This window comes from Aegilops tauschii, chromosome 1 (genome assembly GCF_002575655.3).
Source record: "Aegilops tauschii subsp. strangulata cultivar AL8/78 chromosome 1, Aet v6.0, whole genome shotgun sequence".
In the NCBI taxonomy this organism is placed as follows: domain Eukaryota; kingdom Viridiplantae; phylum Streptophyta; class Magnoliopsida; order Poales; family Poaceae; genus Aegilops; species Aegilops tauschii.
This window is the reverse complement of record NC_053035.3, coordinates 33,730,632-33,749,199: the sequence shown is the minus strand read 5'-3', so window position 1 is coordinate 33,749,199 and position 18,568 is coordinate 33,730,632. Positions and strand designations below refer to the sequence as shown.

Genomic DNA, 18,568 nt, shown 5'->3' with positions numbered 1-18,568 from the left:
GACGCGTGAATGATGAGCAGCGAGCTAAAACTTACCGTAAACGTGCAAAATAATAAAACGTGCTAAACATACGTCGCGCACGTGCGTTTTGTTTTGCACGCGGCGCAAAAAAATTAAAAAGGGAATGCAACACGAGGACTTCCCAGGAGGTCACCCATCCTAGTACTACTCTCGCCCAAGCACGCTTAACTTCAAAGTTCTGATGGGATCCGGTGCTTTAGTGCTGGTATGATCGCATCAGACATGTTACCCCCGTCTTCGTCTCTTATGCTTGCCCCTCCCAGCTCCACTACACACACGATTGCACATTCCTTTGGCCGCTCCCGCTCAACCACGGAGACGAGTTTTACCACGGTTCAACCGCACCAGTGCCTATTTACCATTGTTTCGACCCCTTTCAGAACACGCTTGCCGCCGCTGGACGCGTGAATAATGAGCAGCGAGCTAAAACTTACCGTAAACGTGCAAAATAATAAAACGTGCGAAACATATGTCGCTCACGTGCGTTTTGTTTTGCACGCGGCGCAAAAAAAATTAAAAAGGGAATGCAACACGAGGACTTCCCAGGAGGTCACCCATCCTAGTACTACTCTCGCCCAAGCACGCTTAACTTCAAAGTTCTGATGGGATCCGGTGCTTTAGTGCTGGTATGATCGCATCAGACATGTTACCCCCGTCTTCGTCTCTTATGCTTGCCCCTCCCAGCTCCACTACACACACGATTGCACACTCTTTGGCCGCTCCCGCTCAACTACGGAGACGAGTTTTACCATGGTTCAACCGCACCAGTGCCTATTTACCATGGTTTCGACCCCTTTAAAAACACGCTTGCCGCCGCTAGACGCGTGAATGATGAGCAGCAAGCTAAAACTTACCGTAAACGTGCAAAATAATAAAACGTGCTAAACATACGTCGCGCACGTGCGTTTTGTTTTGCACGCGGCGCAAAAAAAATTAAAAAGGGAATGCAACACGAGGACTTCCCAGGAGGTCACCCATCCTAGTACTACTCTCGCCCAAGCACGCTTAACTTCAAAGTTCTGATGGGATCCGGTGCTTTAGTGCTGGTATGATCGCATCAGACATGTTACCCCCGTCTTCGTCTCTTATGCTTGCCCCTCCCCGCTCCACTACACACACGATTGCACATTCCATTGGCCGCTCCCGCTCAACCACGGAGACGAGTTTTACCACGGTTCAACCGCACCAGTGCCTATTTACCATTGTTTCGACCCCTTTCAGAACACGCTTGCCGCCGCTGGACGCGTGAATAATGAGCAGCGAGCTAAAACTTACCGTAAACGTGCAAAATAATAAAACGTGCGAAACATATGTCGCGCAAAAAAAATTAAAAAGGGAATGCAACACGAGGACTTCCCAGGAGGTCACCCATCCTAGTACTACTCTCGCCCAAGCTCGCTTAACTTCGGAGTTCTGATGGGATCCGGTGCTTTAGTGCTGGTATGATCGCATCCGACATGTTACCCCCGTCTTCGTCCCTTATGCTTGCCCCTCCCAGCTCCACTACACACACGATTGCACATTCCTCTGGCCGCTCCCGCTCAACTACGGAGACGAGTTTTACCACGGTTCAACCGCACCAGTGCCTATTTACCATGGTTTCGACCCTTTCAGGACACGCTTGCCGCCGCTAGATGCGTGAATGATGAGCAGCGAGCTAAAACTAACGTAAACGTGCAAAATAATAAAACGTGCTAAACATATGTCACGCACGTGCGTTTTGTTTTGCACGCGGCACAAAAAAAATTAAAAAGGGGATGCAACAAGAGGACTTCCCAGGAGGTCACCCATCCTAGTACTACTCTCGCCCAAGCACGCTTAACTTCAGAGTTCTGATGGGATCCGGTGGTTTAATGCTGGTATGATCGTATCCGACATGTTACCCCCGTCTTCGTCCCTTATGCTTGCCCGTCCCAGCTCCACTACACACACGATTGCACATTCCTTTGGCCGCTCCCGCTCAACTACGGAGACGAGTTTTACCACGGTTCAACCGCACGAGTGCCTATTTACCATGGTTTCGACCCCTTTCAGAACACGCTTGCCGCCGCTAGACGCGTGAATAATGAGCAGCGAGCTAAAACTTACCGTAAACGTGCAAAATAATAAAACGTGCTAAACATACGTCGCGCTCGTGCGTTTTGTTTTGCACGCCGCGCAAAAAAAATTAGAAAGGGAATGCAACACAAGGACTTCCCAGGAGGTCACCCATCCTAATACTACTCTCGCCCAAGCACGCTTAACTTCGGAGTTCTCATGGGATCCGGTGCTTTACTGCTGGTATGATCGCATCCGACATGTTACCCCCGTCTTCGTCCCTTATGCTTGCCCCTCCCCGTTCCACTACACACACGATTGCACACTCTTTGGCCGCTCCCGCTCAACTACGGAGACGAGTTTTACCACGGTTCAACCGCACCAGTGCCTATTTACCATGGTTTCGACCCCTTTCAGAACATGCTTGCCGCCGCTAGACGCGTGAATGATGAGCAGCGAGCTAAAACTTACCGTAAACGTGCAAAATAATAAAACGTGCTAAACATACGTCGCGCTCGTGCGTTTTGTTTTGCACCCGGCGCAAAAAAAATAAAAAGGGGATGCAACAAGAGGACTTCCCAGGAGGTCACCCATCCTAGTACTACTCTCGCCCAAGCACGCTTAATTTCGAAGTTCTGATGGGATCCGGTGCTTTAGTGCTGGTATGATCGCATCCGACATGTTACCCCCGTCTTCGTCCCTTATGCTTGCCCCTCCCAGCTCCACTACAAACACGATTGCACATTCCTTTGGCCGCTCCCGCTCAACCACGGAGACTAGTTTTACCACGGTTCAACCGCACCAGTGCTTATTTACCATTGTTTCGACCCCTTTCAGAACACGCTTGCCGCCGCTAGACGCGTGAATGATGAGCAGCGAGCTAAAACTTACCGTAAACGTGCAAAATAATAAAACGTGCTAAACATATGTCGCGCACGTGCGTTTTGTTTTGCACGCGGCGCAAAAAAAATTAAAAAGGGAATACAACACGAGGACTTCCCAGGAGGTCACCCATCCTAGTACTACTCTCGCCCAAGCACGCTTAACTTCGGAGTTCTAATGGGATCCGGTGCATTAGTGCTGGTATGATCGCATCCAGCATGTTACCCCCGTCTTCGTCCCTTATGCTTGCCCCTCCCAGCTCCACTACAAACACGATTGCACATTCCTTTGGCCGCTCCCGCTCAACTATGGAGACGAGTTTTACCACGGTTCAACCGCACCAGTGCCTATTTACCATGGTTTCGACCCCTTTCAGAACACGCTTGCCGCCGCTAGACGCGTGAATGATGAGCAGCGAGCTAAAACTTACCGTAAACGTGCAAAATAATAAAATGTGCGAAACATATGTCGCGCACGTGCGTTTTGTTTTGCACGTGGCGCAAAAAAATTAAAAAGGGAATGCAACACGAGGACTTCCCAGGAGGTCACCCAACCTAGTACTACTCTCGCCGAAGCACGCTTAACTTCGGAGTTCTGATGGGATCCGGTGCTTTAGTGCTGGTATGATCGCATCCAACATGTTACCCCCGACTTCGTCCCTTATGCTTGCCCCTCCCAGCTCCACTACACACACGATTGCACATTCCTCTGGCCGCTCCCGCTCAACTACGGAGAAGAGTTTTACCATGGTTCAACCGCACCAGTGCCTATTTACAATGGTTTCGACCCTTTCAGAACACACTTGCCGCCGCTAGCCGCGTGAATGATGAGCAGCGAGCTAAAACTTACCGTAAACGTGCAAAATAATAAAACGTGCTAAACATATGTCGCGCACGTGCGTTTTGTTTTGCACGCGGCACAAAAAAAATTAAAAAAGGAATGCAACACGAGGACTTCCCAGGAGGTCACCCATCCTAGTACTACTCTCGCCCAAGCACGCTTAACTTCGGAGTTCTCATGGGATCTGGTGCTTTAGTGCTGGTATGATCGCATCCGACATGTTACCCCCGTCTTCGTCCCTTATGCTTGCCCCTCCCAGCTCCACTACACACACGATTGCACACTCTTTGGCCGCTCCCGCTCAACTACGGAGACGAGTTTTACCATGGTTCAACCGCACCAGTGCCTATTTACCATGGTTTCGACCCCTTTCAGAACACGCTTGCCGCCGCTAGACGCGTGAATGATGAGCAGCGAGCTAAAACTTACCGTAAACGTGCAAAATAATAAAACGTGCTAAACATACGTCGCGCACGTGCGTTTTGTTTTGCACGCGGCGCAAAAAAATTAAAAAGGGAATGCAACACGAGGACTTCCCAGGAGGTCACCCATCCTAGTACTACTCTCGCCCAAGCACGCTTAACTTCAAAGTTCTGATGGGATCCGGTGCTTTAGTGCTGGTATGATCGCATCAGACATGTTACCCCCGTCTTCGTCTCTTATGCTTGCCCCTCCCAGCTCCACTACACACACGATTGCACATTCCTTTGGCCGCTCCCGCTCAACCACGGAGACGAGTTTTACCACGGTTCAACCGCACCAGTGCCTATTTACCATTGTTTCGACCCCTTTCAGAACACGCTTGCCGCCGCTGGACGCGTGAATAATGAGCAGCGAGCTAAAACTTACCGTAAACGTGCAAAATAATAAAACGTGCGAAACATATGTCGCTCACGTGCGTTTTGTTTTGCACGCGGCGCAAAAAAAATTAAAAAGGGAATGCATCACGAGGACTTCCCAGGAGGTCACCCATCCTAGTACTACTCTCGCCCAAGCACGCTTAACTTCAAAGTTCTGATGGGATCCGGTGCTTTAGTGCTGGTATGATCGCATCAGACATGTTACCCCCGTCTTCGTCTCTTATGCTTGCCCCTCCCAGCTCCACTACACACACGATTGCACACTCTTTGGCCGCTCCCGCTCAACTACGGAGACGAGTTTTACCATGGTTCAACCGCACCAGTGCCTATTTACCATGGTTTCGACCCCTTTAAAAACACGCTTGCCGCCGCTAGACGCGTGAATGATGAGCAGCAAGCTAAAACTTACCGTAAACGTGCAAAATAATAAAACGTGCTAAACATACGTCGCGCACGTGCGTTTTGTTTTGCACGCGGCGCAAAAAAAATTAAAAAGGGAATGCAACACGAGGACTTCCCAGGAGGTCACCCATCCTAGTACTACTCTCGCCCAAGCACGCTTAACTTCAAAGTTCTGATGGGATCCGGTGCTTTAGTGCTGGTATGATCGCATCAGACATGTTACCCCCGTCTTCGTCTCTTATGCTTGCCCCTCCCCGCTCCACTACACACACGATTGCACATTCCATTGGCCGCTCCCGCTCAACCACGGAGACGAGTTTTACCACGGTTCAACCGCACCAGTGCCTATTTACCATTGTTTCGACCCCTTTCAGAACACGCTTGCCGCCGCTGGACGCGTGAATAATGAGCAGCGAGCTAAAACTTACCGTAAACGTGCAAAATAATAAAACGTGCGAAACATATGTCGCGCAAAAAAAATTAAAAAGGGAATGCAACACGAGGATCGGAGTTCTGATGGGATCCGGTGCTTTAGTGCTGGTATGATCGCATCCGACATGTTACCCCCGTCTTCGTCCCTTATGCTTGCCCCTCCTAGCTCCACTACACACACGATTGCACATTCCTCTGGCCGCTCCCGCTCAACTACGGAGACGAGTTTTACCACGGTTCAACCGCACCAGTGCCTATTTACCATGGTTTCGACCCTTTCAGGACACGCTTGCCGCCGCTAGATGCGTGAATGATGAGCAGCGAGCTAAAACTAACGTAAACGTGCAAAATAATAAAACGTGCTAAACATATGTCACGCACGTGCGTTTTGTTTTGCACGCGGCACAAAAAAAATTAAAAAGGGGATGCAACAAGAGGACTTCCCAGGAGGTCACCCATCCTAGTACTACTCTCGCCCAAGCACGCTTAACTTCAGAGTTCTGATGGGATCCGGTGGTTTAATGCTGGTATGATCGCATCCGACATGTTACCCCCGTCTTCGTCCCTTATGCTTGCCCGTCCCAGCTCCACTACACACACGATTGCACATTCCTTTGGCCGCTCCCGCTCAACTACGGAGACGAGTTTTACCACGGTTCAACCGCACGAGTGCCTATTTACCATGGTTTCGACCCCTTTCAGAACACGCTTGCCGCCGCTAGACGCGTGAATAATGAGCAGCGAGCTAAAACTTACCGTAAACGTGCAAAATAATAAAACGTGCTAAACATACGTCGCGCTCGTGCGTTTTGTTTTGCACGCCGCGCAAAAAAAATTAGAAAGGGAATGCAACACAAGGACTTCCCAGGAGGTCACCCATCCTAATACTACTCTCGCCCAAGCACGCTTAACTTCGGAGTTCTCATGGGATCCGGTGCTTTAGTGCTGGTATGATCGCATCCGACATGTTACCCCCGTCTTCGTCCCTTATGCTTGCCCCTCCCCGTTCCACTACACACACGATTGCACACTCTTTGGCCGCTCCCGCTCAACTACGGAGACGAGTTTTACCACGGTTCAACCGCACCAGTGCCTATTTACCATGGTTTCGACCCCTTTCAGAACATGCTTGCCGCCGCTAGACGCGTGAATGATGAGCAGCGAGCTAAAACTTACCGTAAACGTGCAAAATAATAAAACGTGCTAAACATACGTCGCGCTCGTGCGTTTTGTTTTGCACCCGGCGCAAAAAAAATAAAAAGGGGATGCAACAAGAGGACTTCCCAGGAGGTCACCCATCCTAGTACTACTCTCGCCCAAGCACGCTTAATTTCGAAGTTCTGATGGGATCCGGTGCTTTAGTGCTGGTATGATCGCATCCGACATGTTACCCCCGTCTTCGTCCCTTATGCTTGCCCCTCCCAGCTCCACTACAAACACGATTGCACATTCCTTTGGCCGCTCCCGCTCAACCACGGAGACTAGTTTTACCACGGTTCAACCGCACCAGTGCTTATTTACCATTGTTTCGACCCCTTTCAGAACACGCTTGCCGCCGCTAGACGCGTGAATGATGAGCAGCGAGCTAAAACTTACCGTAAACGTGCAAAATAATAAAACGTGCTAAACATATGTCGCGCACGTGCGTTTTGTTTTGCACGCGGCGCAAAAAAAATTAAAAAGGGAATACAACACGAGGACTTCCCAGGAGGTCACCCATCCTAGTACTACTCTCGCCCAAGCACGCTTAACTTCGGAGTTCTAATGGGATCCGGTGCATTAGTGCTGGTATGATCGCATCCAACATGTTACCCCCGTCTTCGTCCCTTATGCTTGCCCCTCCCAGCTCCACTACAAACACGATTGCACATTCCTTTGGCCGCTCCCGCTCAACTATGGAGACGAGTTTTACCACGGTTCAACCGCACCAGTGCCTATTTACCATGGTTTCGACCCCTTTCAGAACACGCTTGCCGCCGCTAGACGCGTGAATGATGAGCAGCGAGCTAAAACTTACCGTAAACGTGCAAAATAATAAAATGTGCGAAACATATGTCGCGCACGTGCGTTTTGTTTTGCACGTGGCGCAAAAAAATTAAAAAGGGAATGCAACACGAGGACTTCCCAGGAGGTCACCCAACCTAGTACTACTCTCGCCGAAGCACGCTTAACTTCGGAGTTCTGATGGGATCCGGTGCTTTAGTGCTGGTATGATCGCATCCAACATGTTACCCGCGACTTCGTCCCTTATGCTTGCCCCTCCCAGCTCCACTACACACACGATTGCACATTCCTCTGGCCGCTCCCGCTCAACTACGGAGAAGAGTTTTACCACGGTTCAACCGCACCAGTGCCTATTTACCATGGTTTCGACCCTTTCAGAACACGCTTGCCGCCGCTTGCCGCGTGAATGATGAGCAGCGAGCTAAAACTTACCGTAAACGTGCAAAATAATAAAACGTGCTAAACATATGTCGCGCACGTGCGTTTTGTTTTGCACGCGGCGCAAAAAAAATTAAAAAAGGAATGCAACACGAGGACTTCCCAAGAGGTCACCCATCCTAGTACTACTCTCGCCCAAGCACGCTTAACTTCGGAGTTCTCATGGGATCCGGTGCTTTAGTGCTGGTATGATCGCATCCGACATGTTACCCCCGTCTTCGTCCCTTATGCTTGCCCCTCCCAGCTCCACTACACACACGATTGCACACTCTTTGGCCGCTCCCGCTCAACTACGGAGACGAGTTTTACCATGGTTCAACCGCACCAGTGCCTATTTACCATGGTTTCGACCCCTTTGAGAACACGCTTGCCGCCGCTAGACGCGTGAATGATGAGCAGCGAGCTAAAACTTACCGTAAACGTGCAAAATAATAAAACGTGCTAAACATACGTCGCGCACGTGCGTTTTGTTTTGCACGCGGCGCAAAAAATATTAAAAAGGGAATGCAACACGAGGACTTCCCAGGAGGTCACCCATCCTAGTACTACTCTCGCCCAAGCACGCTTAACTTCAAAGTTCTGATGGGTTCCGGTGCTTTAGTGCTGGTATGATCGCATCAGACATGTTACCCCCGTCTTCGTCTCTTATGCTTGCCCCTCCCAGCTCCACTACACACACGATTGCACATTCCTTTGGCCGCTCCCGCTCAATCACGGAGACGAGTTTTACCACGGTTCAACCGCACCAGTGCCTATTTACCATGGTTTCGACCCCTTTCAGAACACGCTTGCCGCCGCTGGACGCGTGAATAATGAGCAGCGAGCTAAAACTTACCGTAAACGTGCAAAATAATAAAACGTGCGAAACATATGTCGCTCACGTGCGTTTTGTCTTGCACGCGGCGCAAAAAAATTAAAAAGGGAATGCAACACGAGGACTTCCCAGGAGGTCACCCATCCTAGTACTACTGTCGCCGAAGCACGATTAACTTCGGAGTTCTGATGGGATCCGGTGCTTTAGTGCTGGTATGATCGCATCCGACATGTTACCCCCGTCTTCGTCCCTTATGCTTGCCCCTCCCGGCTCCACTACACACACGATTGCACATTCCTCTGGCCGCTCCCGCTCAACTACGGAGACGAGTTTTACCACGGTTCAACCGCACCAGTGCCTATTTACCATGGTTTCGACCCTTTCAGAACACGCTTGCCGCCGCTAGACGCGTGAATGATGAGCAGCGAGCTAAAACTTACCGTAAACGTGCAAAATAATAAAACGTGCGAAACATATGTCGCGCACGTGCGTTTTGTTTTGCACGCGGCGCAAAAAAAATTAAAAAGGGAATGCAACACGAGGACTTCCCAGGAGGTCACCCATCCTAGTACTACTGTCGCCCAAGCTCGCTTAACTTCGGAGTTCTGATGGGATCCGGTGCTTTAGTGCTGGTATGATCGCATCCGACATGTTACCCCCGTCTTCGTCCCTTATGCTTGCCCCTCCCAGCTCCACTACACACACGATTGCACATTCCTCTGGCCGCTCCCGCTCAACTACGGAGACGAGTTTTACCACGGTTCAACCGCACCAGTGCCTATTTACCATGGTTTCTACCTCTTTCAGAACACGCTTGCCGCCGCTAGATGCGTGAATGATGAGCAGCGATCTAAAACTTACCGTAAACGTGCAAAATAATAAAACGTGCTAAACATATGTCGCGCACGTGCGTTTTGTTTTGCACGCGGCGCAAAAAAATTAAAAAGGGGATGCAACACGAGGACTTCCCAGGAGGTCACCCATCCTAGTACTACTCTCGCCCAAGCACGCTTAACTTTGGAGTTCTGATGGGATCCGGTGGTTTAATGCTGGTATGATCGCATCCGACATGTTACCCCCGTCTTCGTCCCTGATGCTTGCCCCTCCCAGCTCCACTACACACACGATTGCACATTCCTTTGGCCGCTCCCGCTCAACTACGGAGACGAGTTTTACCACGGTTCAACCGCACCAGTGCCTATTTACCATGGTTTCGACCCCTTTCAGAACACGCTTGCCGCCGCTAGACACGTGAATAATGAGCAGCGAGCTAAAACTTACCGTAAACGTGCAAAATAATAAAACGTGCTAAACATACGTCGCGCTCGTGCGTTTTGTTTTGCACGCCGCGCAAAAAAAATTAAAAAGGGAATGCAACACAAGGACTTCCCAGGAGGTCACCCATCCTAGTACTACTCTCACCCAAGCACGCTTTACTTCGGAGTTCTCATGGGATCCGGTGCTTTAGTGCTGGTATGATCGCATCCCACATGTTACCCCCGTCTTCGTCCCTTATGCTTGCCCCTCCCTGCTCCACTACACACACGATTGCACATTCCTTTGGCCGCTCCCGCTCAACTACGGAGACGAGTTTTACCACGGTTCAACCGCACCAGTGCCTATTTACCATGGTTTCGACCCCTTTCAGAACACGCTTGCCGCCGCTAGACACGTGAATAATGAGCAGCGAGCTAAAACTTACCGTAAACGTGCAAAATAATAAAACGTGCTAAACATACATCGCGCTCGTGCGTTTTGTTTTGCACGCCGCGCAAAAACAATTAAAAAGGGAATGCAACACAAGGACTTCCCAGGAGGTCACCCATCCTAGTACTACTCTCACCCAAGCACGCTTAACTTCGGAGTTCTCATGGGATCCGGTGCTTTAGTGCTGGTATGATCGCATCCGACATGTTACCCCCGTCTTCGTCCCTTATGCTTGCCCCTCCCAGCTCCACTACACACACGATTGCACATTCCTTTGGCCGCTCCCGCTCAACTACGGAGACGAGTTTTACCATGGTTCAACCGCACCAGTGCCTATTTACCATGGTTTCGACCCCTTTCAGAACACGCTTGCCGCCGCTAGACGCGTGAATAATGAGCAGCGAGCTAAAACTTACCGTAAACGTGCAAAATAATAAAACGTGCTAAACATACGTCGCGCTCGTGCGTTTTGTTTTGCACGCGGCGCAAAAAATAAATAAAAAGGGGATGCAACACGTGGACTTCCCAGGAGGTCACCCATCCTAATACTACTCTCGCCCAAGCACGCTTAACTTCGAAGTTCTGATGGGATCCGGTGCTTTAGTGCTGGTATGATCACATCCGACATGTTACCCCCGTCTTCGTCCCTTATGCTTGCCCCTCCCAGCTCCACTACACACACGATTGCACATTCCTTTGGCCGCTCCCGCTCAACTACGGAGACGAGTTTTACCACGGTTCAACCGCACCAGTGCTTATTTACCATTGTTTCGACCCCTTTCAGAACACGCTTGCCTCCGCTAGACGCGTGAATGATGAGAAGCGAGTTAAAACTTACCGTAAACGTGCAAAATAATAAAACGTGCTAAACATATGTCGCGCACGTGCGTTTTGTTTTGACCCCTTTCAGAACACGCATGCCTCCGCTAGACGCGTGAATGATGAGAAGCGAGTTAAAACTTGCCGTAAACGTGCAAAATAATAAAACGTGCTAAACATATGTCGCGCACGTGCGTTTTGTTTTGCACGCGGCGCAAAAAAAATTAAAAAGGGAATGCAACAGGAGGACTTCCCAGGAGGTCACCCATCCTAGTACTACTCTCGCCCAAGCACGCTTAACTTCGGAGTTCAGATGGGATCCGGTGCTTTAGTGCTGGTATGATCGCATCCGACATGTTACCCCCGTCTTCGTCCCTTGTGCTTGCCCCTCCCGGCTCCACTACACACACGATTGAACATTCCTTTGGCCGCTCCCGCTCAACTACGGAGACGAGTTTTACCACGGTTCAACCGCACCAGTGCCTATTTACCATGGTTTCGACCCTTTCAGAACACGCTTGCCGTCGCTAGACGCGTGAATGATGAGCAGCGAGCTAAAACTTACCGTAAACGTGCAAAATAATAAAACGTGCTAAACATACGTCGCGCTCGTGCGTTTTGTTTTGCACGCCGCGCAAAAAAAATTAAAAAGGGAATGCAACACAAGGACTTCCCAGGAGGTCACCCATCCTAGTACTACTCTCACCCAAGCACGCTTAACTTCGGAGTTCTCATGGGATCCGGTGCTTTAGTGCTGGTATGATCGCATCCCACATGTTACCCCCGTCTTCGTCCCTTATGCTTGCCCCTCCCAGCTCCACTACACACACGATTGCACATTCCTTTGGCCGCTCCCGCTCAACTACGGAGACGAGTTTTACCACGGTTCAACCGCACCAGTGCCTATTTACCATGGTTTCGACCCCTTTCAGAACACGCTTGCCGCCGCTAGACACGTGAATAATGAGCAGCGAGCTAAAACTTACCGTAAACGTGCAAAATAATAAAACGTGCTAAACATACATCGCGCTCGTGTGTTTTGTTTTGCACGCCGCGCAAAAACAATTAAAAAGGGAATGCAACACAAGGACTTCCCAGGAGGTCACCCATCCTAGTACTACTCTCTCCCAAGCACGCTTAACTTCGGAGTTCTCATGGGATCTGGTGCTTTAGTGCTGGTATGATCGCATCCGACATGTTACCCCCGTCTTCGTCCCTTATGCTTGCCCCTCCCAGCTCCACTACACACACGATTGCACACTCTTTGGCCGCTCCCGCTCAACTACGGAGACGAGTTTTACCATGGTTCAACCGCACCAGTGCCTATTTACCATGGTTTCGACCCCTTTCAGAACACGCTTGCCGCCGCTAGACGCGTGAATGATGAGCAGCGAGCTAAAACTTACCGTAAACGTGCAAAATAATAAAACGTGCTAAACATACGTCGCGCACGTGCGTTTTGTTTTGCACGCGGCGCAAAAAAATTAAAAAGGGAATGCAACACGAGGACTTCCCAGGAGGTCACCCATCCTAGTACTACTCTCGCCCAAGCACGCTTAACTTCAAAGTTCTGATGGGATCCGGTGCTTTAGTGCTGGTATGATCGCATCAGAAATGTTACCCCCGTCTTCGTCTCTTATGCTTGCCCCTCCCAGCTCCACTACACACACGATTGCACATTCCTTTGGCCGCTCCCGCTCAACCACGGAGACGAGTTTTACCACGGTTCAACCGCACCAGTGCCTATTTACCATTGTTTCGACCCCTTTCAGAACACGCTTGCCGCCGCTGGACGCGTGAATAATGAGCAGCGAGCTAAAACTTACCGTAAACGTGCAAAATAATAAAACGTGCGAAACATATGTCGCTCACGTGCGTTTTGTTTTGCACGCGGCGCAAAAAAAATTAAAAAGGGAATGCAACACGAGGACTTCCCAGGAGGTCACCCATCCTAGTACTACTCTCGCCCAAGCACGCTTAACTTCAAAGTTCTGATGGGATCCGGTGCTTTAGTGCTGGTATGATCGCATCAGACATGTTACCCCCGTCTTCGTCTCTTATGCTTGCCCCTCCCAGCTCCACTACACACACGATTGCACACTCTTTGGCCGCTCCCGCTCAACTACGGAGACGAGTTTTACCATGGTTCAACCGCACCAGTGCCTATTTACCATGGTTTCGACCCCTTTAAAAACACGCTTGCCGCCGCTAGACGCGTGAATGATGAGCAGCAAGCTAAAACTTACCGTAAACGTGCAAAATAATAAAACGTGCTAAACATACGTCGCGCACGTGCGTTTTGTTTTGCACGCGGCGCAAAAAAAATTAAAAAGGGAATGCAACACGAGGACTTCCCAGGAGGTCACCCATCCTAGTACTACTCTCGCCCAAGCACGCTTAACTTCAAAGTTCTGATGGGATCCGGTGCTTTAGTGCTGGTATGATCGCATCAGACATGTTACCCCCGTCTTCGTCTCTTATGCTTGCCCCTCCCCGCTCCACTACACACACGATTGCACATTCCATTGGCCGCTCCCGCTCAACCACGGAGACGAGTTTTACCACGGTTCAACCGCACCAGTGCCTATTTACCATTGTTTCGACCCCTTTCAGAACACGCTTGCCGCCGCTGGACGCGTGAATAATGAGCAGCGAGCTAAAACTTACCGTAAACGTGCAAAATAATAAAACGTGCGAAACATATGTCGCGCAAAAAAAATTAAAAAGGGAATGCAACACGAGGACTTCCCAGGAGGTCACCCATCCTAGTACTACTCTCGCCCAAGCTCGCTTAACTTCGGAGTTCTGATGGGATCCGGTGCTTTAGTGCTGGTATGATCGCATCCGACATGTTACCCCCGTCTTCGTCCCTTATGCTTGCCCCTCCCAGCTCCACTACACACACGATTGCACATTCCTCTGGCCGCTCCCGCTCAACTACGGAGACGAGTTTTACCACGGTTCAACCGCACCAGTGCCTATTTACCATGGTTTCGACCCTTTCAGGACACGCTTGCCGCCGCTAGATGCGTGAATGATGAGCAGCGAGCTAAAACTAACGTAAACGTGCAAAATAATAAAACGTGCTAAACATATGTCACGCACGTGCGTTTTGTTTTGCACGCGGCACAAAAAAAATTAAAAAGGGGATGCAACAAGAGGACTTCCCAGGAGGTCACCCATCCTAGTACTACTCTCGCCCAAGCACGCTTAACTTCAGAGTTCTGATGGGATCCGGTGGTTTAATGCTGGTATGATCGTATCCGACATGTTACCCCCGTCTTCGTCCCTTATGCTTGCCCGTCCCAGCTCCACTACACACACGATTGCACATTCCTTTGGCCGCTCCCGCTCAACTACGGAGACGAGTTTTACCACGGTTCAACCGCACGAGTGCCTATTTACCATGGTTTCGACCCCTTTCAGAACACGCTTGCCGCCGCTAGACGCGTGAATAATGAGCAGCGAGCTAAAACTTACCGTAAACGTGCAAAATAATAAAACGTGCTAAACATACGTCGCGCTCGTGCGTTTTGTTTTGCACGCCGCGCAAAAAAAATTAGAAAGGGAATGCAACACAAGGACTTCCCAGGAGGTCACCCATCCTAATACTACTCTCGCCCAAGCACGCTTCACTTCGGAGTTCTCATGGGATCCGGTGCTTTAGTGCTGGTATGATCGCATCCGACATGTTACCCCCGTCTTCGTCCCTTATGCTTGCCCCTCCCCGTTCCACTACACACACGATTGCACACTCTTTGGCCGCTCCCGCTCAACTACGGAGACGAGTTTTACCACGGTTCAACCGCACCAGTGCCTATTTACCATGGTTTCGACCCCTTTCAGAACATGCTTGCCGCCGCTAGACGCGTGAATGATGAGCAGCGAGCTAAAACTTACCGTAAACGTGCAAAATAATAAAACGTGCTAAACATACGTCGCGCTCGTGCGTTTTGTTTTGCACCCGGCGCAAAAAAAATAAAAAGGGGATGCAACAAGAGGACTTCCCAGGAGGTCACCCATCCTAGTACTACTCTCGCCCAAGCACGCTTAATTTCGAAGTTCTGATGGGATCCGGTGCTTTAGTGCTGGTATGATCGCATCCGACATGTTACCCCCGTCTTCGTCCCTTATGCTTGCCCCTCCCAGCTCCACTACAAACACGATTGCACATTCCTTTGGCCGCTCCCGCTCAACCACGGAGACTAGTTTTACCACGGTTCAACCGCACCAGTGCTTATTTACCATTGTTTCGACCCCTTTCAGAACACGCTTGCCGCCGCTAGACGCGTGAATGATGAGCAGCGAGCTAAAACTTACCGTAAACGTGCAAAATAATAAAACGTGCTAAACATATGTCGCGCACGTGCGTTTTGTTTTGCACGCGGCGCAAAAAAAATTAAAAAGGGAATACAACACGAGGACTTCCCAGGAGGTCACCCATCCTAGTACTACTCTCGCCCAAGCACGCTTAACTTCGGAGTTCTAATGGGATCCGGTGCATTAGTGCTGGTATGATCGCATCCAACATGTTACCCCCGTCTTCGTCCCTTATGCTTGCCCCTCCCAGCTCCACTACAAACACGATTGCACATTCCTTTGGCCGCTCCCGCTCAACTATGGAGACGAGTTTTACCACGGTTCAACCGCACCAGTGCCTATTTACCATGGTTTCGACCCCTTTCAGAACACGCTTGCCGCCGCTAGACGCGTGAATGATGAGCAGCGAGCTAAAACTTACCGTAAACGTGCAAAATAATAAAATGTGCGAAACATATGTCGCGCACGTGCGTTTTGTTTTGCACGTGGCGCAAAAAAATTAAAAAGGGAATGCAACACGAGGACTTCCCAGGAGGTCACCCAACCTAGTACTACTCTCGCCGAAGCACGCTTAACTTCGGAGTTCTGATGGGATCCGGTGCTTTAGTGCTGGTATGATCGCATCCAACATGTTACCCCCGACTTCGTCCCTTATGCTTGCCCCTCCCAGCTCCACTACACACACGATTGCACATTCCTCTGGCCGCTCCCGCTCAACTACGGAGAAGAGTTTTACCACGGTTCAACCGCACCAGTGCCTATTTACCATGGTTTCGACCCTTTCAGAACACGCTTGCCGCCGCTAGCCGCGTGAATGATGAGCAGCGAGCTAAAACTTACCGTAAACGTGCAAAATAATAAAACGTGCTAAACATATGTCGCGCACGTGCGTTTTGTTTTGCACGCGGCGCAAAAAAAATTAAAAAAGGAATGCAACACGAGGACTTCCCAGGAGGTCACCCATCCTAGTACTACTCTCGCCCAAGCACGCTTAACTTCGGAGTTCTCATGGGATCTGGTGCTTTAGTGCTGGTATGATCGCATCCGACATGTTACCCCCGTCTTCGTCCCTTATGCTTGCCCCTCCCAGCTCCACTACACACACGATTGCACACTCTTTGGCCGCTCCCGCTCAACTACGGAGACGAGTTTTACCATGGTTCAACCGCACCAGTGCCTATTTACCATGGTTTCGACCCCTTTCAGAACACGCTTGCCGCCGCTAGACGCGTGAATGATGAGCAGCGAGCTAAAACTTACCGTAAACGTGCAAAATAATAAAACGTGCTAAACATACGTCGCGCACGTGCGTTTTGTTTTGCACGCGGCGCAAAAAAATTAAAAAGGGAATGCAACACGAGGACTTCCCAGGAGGTCACCCATCCTAGTACTACTCTCGCCCAAGCACGCTTAACTTCAAAGTTCTGATGGGATCCGGTGCTTTAGTGCTGGTATGATCGCATCAGACATGTTACCCCCGTCTTCGTCTCTTATGCTTGCCCCTCCCAGCTCCACTACACACACGATTGCACATTCCTTTGGCCGCTCCCGCTCAACCACGGAGACGAGTTTTACCACGGTTCAACCGCACCAGTGCCTATTTACCATTGTTTCGACCCCTTTCAGAACACGCTTGCCGCCGCTGGACGCGTGAATAATGAGCAGCGAGCTAAAACTTACCGTAAACGTGCAAAATAATAAAACGTGCGAAACATATGTCGCTCACGTGCGTTTTGTTTTGCACGCGGCGCAAAAAAAATTAAAAAGGGAATGCATCACGAGGACTTCCCAGGAGGTCACCCATCCTAGTACTACTCTCGCCCAAGCACGCTTAACTTCAAAGTTCTGATGGGATCCGGTGCTTTAGTGCTGGTATGATCGCATCAGACATGTTACCCCCGTCTTCGTCTCTTATGCTTGCCCCTCCCAGCTCCACTACACACACGATTGCACACTCTTTGGCCGCTCCCGCTCAACTACGGAGACGAGTTTTACCATGGTTCAACCGCACCAGTGCCTATTTACCATGGTTTCGACCCCTTTAAAAACACGCTTGCCGCCGCTAGACGCGTGAATGATGCGCAGCAAGCTAAAACTTACCGTAAACGTGCAAAATAATAAAACGTGCTAAACATACGTCGCGCACGTGCGTTTTGTTTTGCACGCGGCGCAAAAAAAATTAAAAAGGGAATGCAACACGAGGACTTCCCAGGAGGTCACCCATCCTAGTACTACTCTCGCCCAAGCACGCTTAACTTCAAAGTTCTGATGGGATCCGGTGCTTTAGTGCTGGTATGATCGCATCAGACATGTTACCCCCGTCTTCGTCTCTTATGCTTGCCCCTCCCCGCTCCACTACACACACGATTGCACATTCCATTGGCCGCTCCCGCTCAACCACGGAGACGAGTTTTACCACGGTTCAACCGCACCAGTGCCTATTTACCATTGTTTCGACCCCTTTCAGAACACGCTTGCCGCCGCTGGACGCGTGAATAATGAGCAGCGAGCTAAAACTTACCGTAAACGTGCAAAATAATAAAACGTGCGAAACATATGTCGCGCAAAAAAAATTAAAAAGGGAATGCAACACGAGGACTTCCCAGGAGGTCACCCATCCTAGTACTACTCTCGCCCAAGCTCGCTTAACTTCGGAGTTCTGATGGGATCCGGTGCTTTAGTGCTGGTATGATCGCATCCGACATGTTACCCCCGTCTTCGTCCCTTATGCTTGCCCCTCCTAGCTCCACTACACACACGATTGCACATTCCTCTGGCCGCTCCCGCTCAACTACGGAGACGAGTTTTACCACGGTTCAACCGCACCAGTGCCTATTTACCATGGTTTCGACCCTTTCAGGACACGCTTGCCGCCGCTAGATGCGTGAATGATGAGCAGCGAGCTAAAACTAACGTAAACGTGCAAAATAATAAAACGTGCTAAACATATGTCACGCACGTGCGTTTTGTTTTGCACGCGGCACAAAAAAAA

The 18,568-nt window shown here is 50.2% G+C and overlaps 43 non-coding genes across 43 annotated transcripts; all 43 read right to left on the bottom strand.

Moving 5' to 3' along the window:
• Positions 1–121: 121 nt before the first annotated feature.
• LOC141039774 (5S ribosomal RNA) lies at positions 122–240 on the bottom strand. The gene has a single exon (XR_012200706.1). It is a non-coding gene; the product is annotated as a 5S ribosomal RNA (ribosomal RNA).
• A 302-nt stretch (positions 241–542) lies between these two features.
• Positions 543–661, bottom strand: LOC141039773 (5S ribosomal RNA). The gene has a single exon (XR_012200705.1). It is a non-coding gene; the product is annotated as a 5S ribosomal RNA (ribosomal RNA).
• Positions 662–962: 301 nt separating this feature from the next.
• LOC141039772 (5S ribosomal RNA) lies at positions 963–1,081 on the bottom strand. The gene has a single exon (XR_012200704.1). It is a non-coding gene; the product is annotated as a 5S ribosomal RNA (ribosomal RNA).
• Positions 1,082–1,356: 275 nt separating this feature from the next.
• On the bottom strand, positions 1,357–1,475 carry LOC141039429 (5S ribosomal RNA). The gene has a single exon (XR_012200358.1). It is a non-coding gene; the product is annotated as a 5S ribosomal RNA (ribosomal RNA).
• Positions 1,476–1,775: 300 nt separating this feature from the next.
• Positions 1,776–1,894, bottom strand: LOC141040072 (5S ribosomal RNA). Its single transcript, XR_012201002.1, has one exon. It is a non-coding gene; the product is annotated as a 5S ribosomal RNA (ribosomal RNA).
• Positions 1,895–2,196: 302 nt separating this feature from the next.
• Positions 2,197–2,315, bottom strand: LOC141039940 (5S ribosomal RNA). Its single transcript, XR_012200873.1, has one exon. It is a non-coding gene; the product is annotated as a 5S ribosomal RNA (ribosomal RNA).
• A 300-nt stretch (positions 2,316–2,615) lies between these two features.
• Positions 2,616–2,734, bottom strand: LOC141039975 (5S ribosomal RNA). The gene has a single exon (XR_012200908.1). It is a non-coding gene; the product is annotated as a 5S ribosomal RNA (ribosomal RNA).
• Positions 2,735–3,036: 302 nt separating this feature from the next.
• LOC141039524 (5S ribosomal RNA) lies at positions 3,037–3,155 on the bottom strand. Its single transcript, XR_012200453.1, has one exon. It is a non-coding gene; the product is annotated as a 5S ribosomal RNA (ribosomal RNA).
• Positions 3,156–3,456: 301 nt separating this feature from the next.
• On the bottom strand, positions 3,457–3,575 carry LOC141039695 (5S ribosomal RNA). The gene has a single exon (XR_012200626.1). It is a non-coding gene; the product is annotated as a 5S ribosomal RNA (ribosomal RNA).
• Positions 3,576–3,876: 301 nt separating this feature from the next.
• On the bottom strand, positions 3,877–3,995 carry LOC141039561 (5S ribosomal RNA). Its single transcript, XR_012200490.1, has one exon. It is a non-coding gene; the product is annotated as a 5S ribosomal RNA (ribosomal RNA).
• Positions 3,996–4,295: 300 nt separating this feature from the next.
• Positions 4,296–4,414, bottom strand: LOC141039771 (5S ribosomal RNA). The gene has a single exon (XR_012200703.1). It is a non-coding gene; the product is annotated as a 5S ribosomal RNA (ribosomal RNA).
• Positions 4,415–4,716: 302 nt separating this feature from the next.
• On the bottom strand, positions 4,717–4,835 carry LOC141039956 (5S ribosomal RNA). The gene has a single exon (XR_012200889.1). It is a non-coding gene; the product is annotated as a 5S ribosomal RNA (ribosomal RNA).
• A 301-nt stretch (positions 4,836–5,136) lies between these two features.
• LOC141039770 (5S ribosomal RNA) lies at positions 5,137–5,255 on the bottom strand. Its single transcript, XR_012200702.1, has one exon. It is a non-coding gene; the product is annotated as a 5S ribosomal RNA (ribosomal RNA).
• Positions 5,256–5,896: 641 nt separating this feature from the next.
• On the bottom strand, positions 5,897–6,015 carry LOC141039922 (5S ribosomal RNA). The gene has a single exon (XR_012200855.1). It is a non-coding gene; the product is annotated as a 5S ribosomal RNA (ribosomal RNA).
• Positions 6,016–6,317: 302 nt separating this feature from the next.
• Positions 6,318–6,436, bottom strand: LOC141039676 (5S ribosomal RNA). The gene has a single exon (XR_012200606.1). It is a non-coding gene; the product is annotated as a 5S ribosomal RNA (ribosomal RNA).
• Positions 6,437–6,736: 300 nt separating this feature from the next.
• On the bottom strand, positions 6,737–6,855 carry LOC141039974 (5S ribosomal RNA). Its single transcript, XR_012200907.1, has one exon. It is a non-coding gene; the product is annotated as a 5S ribosomal RNA (ribosomal RNA).
• Positions 6,856–7,157: 302 nt separating this feature from the next.
• LOC141039523 (5S ribosomal RNA) lies at positions 7,158–7,276 on the bottom strand. The gene has a single exon (XR_012200452.1). It is a non-coding gene; the product is annotated as a 5S ribosomal RNA (ribosomal RNA).
• A 301-nt stretch (positions 7,277–7,577) lies between these two features.
• Positions 7,578–7,696, bottom strand: LOC141039694 (5S ribosomal RNA). The gene has a single exon (XR_012200625.1). It is a non-coding gene; the product is annotated as a 5S ribosomal RNA (ribosomal RNA).
• Positions 7,697–7,997: 301 nt separating this feature from the next.
• On the bottom strand, positions 7,998–8,116 carry LOC141039375 (5S ribosomal RNA). The gene has a single exon (XR_012200304.1). It is a non-coding gene; the product is annotated as a 5S ribosomal RNA (ribosomal RNA).
• A 301-nt stretch (positions 8,117–8,417) lies between these two features.
• Positions 8,418–8,536, bottom strand: LOC141039919 (5S ribosomal RNA). Its single transcript, XR_012200852.1, has one exon. It is a non-coding gene; the product is annotated as a 5S ribosomal RNA (ribosomal RNA).
• A 301-nt stretch (positions 8,537–8,837) lies between these two features.
• On the bottom strand, positions 8,838–8,956 carry LOC141040061 (5S ribosomal RNA). The gene has a single exon (XR_012200991.1). It is a non-coding gene; the product is annotated as a 5S ribosomal RNA (ribosomal RNA).
• Positions 8,957–9,257: 301 nt separating this feature from the next.
• LOC141039868 (5S ribosomal RNA) lies at positions 9,258–9,376 on the bottom strand. The gene has a single exon (XR_012200801.1). It is a non-coding gene; the product is annotated as a 5S ribosomal RNA (ribosomal RNA).
• A 301-nt stretch (positions 9,377–9,677) lies between these two features.
• LOC141039590 (5S ribosomal RNA) lies at positions 9,678–9,796 on the bottom strand. Its single transcript, XR_012200520.1, has one exon. It is a non-coding gene; the product is annotated as a 5S ribosomal RNA (ribosomal RNA).
• A 302-nt stretch (positions 9,797–10,098) lies between these two features.
• On the bottom strand, positions 10,099–10,217 carry LOC141039851 (5S ribosomal RNA). The gene has a single exon (XR_012200784.1). It is a non-coding gene; the product is annotated as a 5S ribosomal RNA (ribosomal RNA).
• A 302-nt stretch (positions 10,218–10,519) lies between these two features.
• Positions 10,520–10,638, bottom strand: LOC141039684 (5S ribosomal RNA). The gene has a single exon (XR_012200615.1). It is a non-coding gene; the product is annotated as a 5S ribosomal RNA (ribosomal RNA).
• A 303-nt stretch (positions 10,639–10,941) lies between these two features.
• Positions 10,942–11,060, bottom strand: LOC141039654 (5S ribosomal RNA). Its single transcript, XR_012200584.1, has one exon. It is a non-coding gene; the product is annotated as a 5S ribosomal RNA (ribosomal RNA).
• A 428-nt stretch (positions 11,061–11,488) lies between these two features.
• LOC141039614 (5S ribosomal RNA) lies at positions 11,489–11,607 on the bottom strand. Its single transcript, XR_012200544.1, has one exon. It is a non-coding gene; the product is annotated as a 5S ribosomal RNA (ribosomal RNA).
• Positions 11,608–11,908: 301 nt separating this feature from the next.
• Positions 11,909–12,027, bottom strand: LOC141039683 (5S ribosomal RNA). The gene has a single exon (XR_012200613.1). It is a non-coding gene; the product is annotated as a 5S ribosomal RNA (ribosomal RNA).
• A 302-nt stretch (positions 12,028–12,329) lies between these two features.
• LOC141039993 (5S ribosomal RNA) lies at positions 12,330–12,448 on the bottom strand. Its single transcript, XR_012200926.1, has one exon. It is a non-coding gene; the product is annotated as a 5S ribosomal RNA (ribosomal RNA).
• A 300-nt stretch (positions 12,449–12,748) lies between these two features.
• On the bottom strand, positions 12,749–12,867 carry LOC141039769 (5S ribosomal RNA). Its single transcript, XR_012200701.1, has one exon. It is a non-coding gene; the product is annotated as a 5S ribosomal RNA (ribosomal RNA).
• Positions 12,868–13,169: 302 nt separating this feature from the next.
• On the bottom strand, positions 13,170–13,288 carry LOC141039768 (5S ribosomal RNA). Its single transcript, XR_012200700.1, has one exon. It is a non-coding gene; the product is annotated as a 5S ribosomal RNA (ribosomal RNA).
• A 301-nt stretch (positions 13,289–13,589) lies between these two features.
• Positions 13,590–13,708, bottom strand: LOC141039767 (5S ribosomal RNA). Its single transcript, XR_012200699.1, has one exon. It is a non-coding gene; the product is annotated as a 5S ribosomal RNA (ribosomal RNA).
• A 275-nt stretch (positions 13,709–13,983) lies between these two features.
• On the bottom strand, positions 13,984–14,102 carry LOC141039428 (5S ribosomal RNA). Its single transcript, XR_012200357.1, has one exon. It is a non-coding gene; the product is annotated as a 5S ribosomal RNA (ribosomal RNA).
• A 300-nt stretch (positions 14,103–14,402) lies between these two features.
• LOC141040071 (5S ribosomal RNA) lies at positions 14,403–14,521 on the bottom strand. Its single transcript, XR_012201001.1, has one exon. It is a non-coding gene; the product is annotated as a 5S ribosomal RNA (ribosomal RNA).
• Positions 14,522–14,823: 302 nt separating this feature from the next.
• On the bottom strand, positions 14,824–14,942 carry LOC141039825 (5S ribosomal RNA). Its single transcript, XR_012200758.1, has one exon. It is a non-coding gene; the product is annotated as a 5S ribosomal RNA (ribosomal RNA).
• Positions 14,943–15,242: 300 nt separating this feature from the next.
• On the bottom strand, positions 15,243–15,361 carry LOC141039973 (5S ribosomal RNA). Its single transcript, XR_012200906.1, has one exon. It is a non-coding gene; the product is annotated as a 5S ribosomal RNA (ribosomal RNA).
• Positions 15,362–15,663: 302 nt separating this feature from the next.
• LOC141039522 (5S ribosomal RNA) lies at positions 15,664–15,782 on the bottom strand. The gene has a single exon (XR_012200451.1). It is a non-coding gene; the product is annotated as a 5S ribosomal RNA (ribosomal RNA).
• Positions 15,783–16,083: 301 nt separating this feature from the next.
• LOC141039693 (5S ribosomal RNA) lies at positions 16,084–16,202 on the bottom strand. Its single transcript, XR_012200624.1, has one exon. It is a non-coding gene; the product is annotated as a 5S ribosomal RNA (ribosomal RNA).
• A 301-nt stretch (positions 16,203–16,503) lies between these two features.
• On the bottom strand, positions 16,504–16,622 carry LOC141039560 (5S ribosomal RNA). Its single transcript, XR_012200489.1, has one exon. It is a non-coding gene; the product is annotated as a 5S ribosomal RNA (ribosomal RNA).
• A 300-nt stretch (positions 16,623–16,922) lies between these two features.
• LOC141039766 (5S ribosomal RNA) lies at positions 16,923–17,041 on the bottom strand. Its single transcript, XR_012200698.1, has one exon. It is a non-coding gene; the product is annotated as a 5S ribosomal RNA (ribosomal RNA).
• A 302-nt stretch (positions 17,042–17,343) lies between these two features.
• LOC141039955 (5S ribosomal RNA) lies at positions 17,344–17,462 on the bottom strand. The gene has a single exon (XR_012200888.1). It is a non-coding gene; the product is annotated as a 5S ribosomal RNA (ribosomal RNA).
• A 301-nt stretch (positions 17,463–17,763) lies between these two features.
• LOC141039765 (5S ribosomal RNA) lies at positions 17,764–17,882 on the bottom strand. Its single transcript, XR_012200697.1, has one exon. It is a non-coding gene; the product is annotated as a 5S ribosomal RNA (ribosomal RNA).
• A 275-nt stretch (positions 17,883–18,157) lies between these two features.
• LOC141039426 (5S ribosomal RNA) lies at positions 18,158–18,276 on the bottom strand. The gene has a single exon (XR_012200355.1). It is a non-coding gene; the product is annotated as a 5S ribosomal RNA (ribosomal RNA).
• Between the last annotated feature and the right edge of the window lie 292 nt (positions 18,277–18,568).